This window comes from Pteropus vampyrus, unplaced genomic scaffold (genome assembly GCF_000151845.1).
Source record: "Pteropus vampyrus isolate Shadow unplaced genomic scaffold, Pvam_2.0 Scaffold22, whole genome shotgun sequence".
NCBI lineage: Eukaryota > Metazoa > Chordata > Mammalia > Chiroptera > Pteropodidae > Pteropus > Pteropus vampyrus.
In genome coordinates this window covers 5,331,249-5,334,763 of record NW_011888803.1, presented here as the reverse complement: position 1 = coordinate 5,334,763, position 3,515 = coordinate 5,331,249, and positions in this window count along the sequence as shown.

Sequence of the window (3,515 nt, the reverse complement as noted above, 5' to 3'; positions counted from 1 at the left end):
GATTGCTCCCAAGGAACTCAGCCACATGCTCTGGGAACTCAGCACATTCTCTTGCTGAATATATATCCAGATATCTTTTGTGGTCTGGCTGTAATTCCTGTTTAAGACTGACGGAGAAGTCTTCCTGAAGCACATAGAACTTCAACTCTTGCCTTGCCAATCTGTCCATTAGATAAATTCACCCTCCAGCACTACCTTCAGCATTCTCCAAAGAGATTGAGTGGAAAATTATGTCCTGTTCCACTCTACCATCCACTTGAGAGAAATTTTGATGTAGCTAAGCCCTATCTTTGCCTAAACAAACAAATTCTGACTCTTCTACTGTTCTCACATGTCTGTATCTCTTTCAGGAATTCCAAACAAGTCTTCTCGCTTTAAATTTTTCAAGCCAGACATAAAAAGTTGAAAATCACATGATATAATTTATATGTGGAATATAAACCTAAAAGCAACAAATGAATAGGACAAATAGAGACTCATGGACATACATGGACAATGGACTAGTGGTTACCAGAGGGTGGGGGAAGGGAGAGGGAGGAGGAAGACAGGGGAAAATTTTTAAAATCATTTCTTCAATTAATTAATTGAAAATTAAAAAATAAATTTTTCACTCCGCCTTGCTGAGGTTTCTTCTTGTTACTGTCTTATTCTTCCTCCTTTGAAGTATTGGATCCCTACAGGACCTAAGCATGTCCAAACTCTAGTCTCATTCCCACTAAATGTCTCTCCCTTGTTCAGGGCTCTAACTCTCACCCTTCAGAACTCTCTTCTCTCATAGGCAATGAAAATTCTTTTCACATCATAGCTTATGCTCTATCCACCTAAGGCTTAAAATAAAATCCTTCGTTCAGACCTACTCCAATCTGGACTCATTACTCTCTAAACCTCCTGTTCAGCTGGGATTTCACTTTATAATTCTCCTGTGTTGGATTTCCCTGCTTTCTAAATCCTATGGTTTATTTTTTATTTTATTTTATTTTATTATATCACTGTGCTAAAACAGCTGTTAGTATATTTCTAAGAAAGAAGGCACAGAAAGACATTGGTTTCTGAGAATTTGCAAGTTTGAAAATGTCTTTATTTCAATACTCACATTTGATTGTTAGTTTATTTCTTTTTATATAGGATGGAAATTTGTTCCCTTCTATACATCAAAAGAATTATTCCATTGTCTTCTAGGTTAGATTGTTGCTAATGAAGAATCAAATATCCTTTTTCTCAAATTCTTTATATGTAACTAGTTATTGGCTCATTTTTTTTTATTATTAATTCTTTGTGTGAGCAGAAACTGTTAGTTGTTCCCCAATATCCAATCTCCTGTCTACCTTTAATAATAAGAATTCTAAGATTTTACTAGGCACTTGGTAACCCAAACTAAAGACTATAATTCCCAGCTTCTCTTGTACCTGGGAGGATCACGTGACCAACTTTGGGCCAGCTGGATGTGAGCCCTAAAAACAAAGAGAGATGGCCTCACTTTCCATTTCTCTTCTCTCTCTGAAAATAGTTGTTGAATCTCCATCCTTAGCCTTTTAATTTTCTTAGTTCCCCCTTCTTATTTTCTATCTCTACCTTTTTGTTCTAATTCCAGAAAGATGTCCTCAACTTGATCTTTATACCCTATTGGATTTTTATTTTAATTATTTTATATCTAAAGCTTCTTTTCTTTTATTGCTTTTTTTATTTTTCGGAATCCTGTTTTGCTTCACAGGTACAATATCTTTAGTTATTTCTCTGAGAATCTTACAGTAGAGTCTTATTCAAAGTGGTCTACTTCCTTTATTGTTTTGTTTTCTAGGAGTTCTGATTTACAGATTATTTTGATTTTTTTTTCTCTTTCATGTCAGAGACTTTCTTCCATTATCTGCTGACCTTACCTGTCCATTTTTACATGTTTAAGAGAAAGATAATTAAAACACTCTTTGTGTTAGGGTGGGAGTCGTTAACAGTTAAAACTTATTGTAAGGTGACTGAATGACAAGCTAAAAGTTTTGTGAGCAAAATCATCAATGTTAAGTTTAAAAGCTACTTTTTGCTTTAGGGCCATTCTGCTTTTTTTGGAGGAAAGCTCTCCGGCCTCCTACCTGGGCATAGGAGGTAGGAGCGGATGTCTTCCTGATGCTCTGCATCAGACTAATCCACCTTTCTATATGCAGATGTCTATCAGTCATTTTATTTTCAGCACTTAACCTGACCTTACCCCTAGCTGTGTCTGGAGTACCTAAAATCAGAGACTTTCCAGCTCAGTTTCTAAAGAAGTTGACCTTCTAGTCATGAGTAAAGTTGTGGGTTGGCCCAGTGGCAGGGAGAAATCAGAGAGTAAGAATCAGTCACTGAGCTGAGTCATGCTGGGAAGGTGACCCAGGGAGCCTAATTGTTCTACATGTAGACACTTGTGTTTACTGCCATGCTTCCCAAGGTGGCTGGTGCCTCCTTTCTGGAATTCTGCACAGCAAATTTAATCCCTTCTCCTCAGTACTATCTTCTGCAGGTGTTCAGTTTAAACCTTTCTCACCTTGCCTAAATCAGATTCAGTCCTCAATACTCTATCTCCCTTAAAATCCATTGTCTTATCTCCTATTTTTTCTCATGGTTTAAGTTTTTTTGTTTTTAATTCCTTTACTTTTGCTGGGATTTTTGAGAGAGAACTTAGAGAAATGTGTGTTTAATCATCCAGATCATCGTGTGTACATTTAAAGTTATCTTTGTGCAAAATATGTTGCAGCTATGTTATCCTGATGTGTCTAAATGGCATATTCCTCAACTTATTGTGATAACTTTTTCCCCAGTATCAAATACAGTCCTTATACTTAATGTCAATTCAGAAGTAAAACAAATATAAATAAATGATTTCACTTTTTCCATTTAGCAAACTTTTCTAGAAAGTACAAATTTTACTTATAGTACAAGTTACAGATATTTATTTTAAAAGAAAACAGATTCTTTTTCCCCCCATGAGTAACCAATTTCATATGCATGACTTCTTTTGCAAATTCACTTACAAGTGAAGATAACGTTGGCCAAATAATGACACTAAGATTGACCCAGAACAACAAATTTTCCTAGAAATCTCCCTGTTAAATTAGCCCTTTTCCTCTAGGTCAAGCCCCTTGGGTAGGGGAAGAAGGTCATTGGCAGCTACTGTTTTAAGGGATATATAAGATATAAATAAGTCCACTGGGTCCTCCAGAACAAGGCATGCCTGGTCTTTTAGTAAACCATGGTCCTAAATTTCAAGTTACTACCCAATCAGAGAAGTGGGTAGAAGATTGTCTGCCTGTCTGGAATGCCTGCTGCAATGTAAAGCCTTGCATGATCTTCCAGAAGACAGACCTTGCCTTTGCTGAGTGTCATTGTTGGGAATTTGCATTCTCTGGTGAACAGAAATTAGTCCTAGAAAATGACATCTTGAATTTAACAATTGCATGGCATTGGAAAGCCACCAACATTTAATTTCTATTAGTGTTCAAATCCTACAATAATTTGTATCATAAGCCGCTAAGAGATTCTACCAC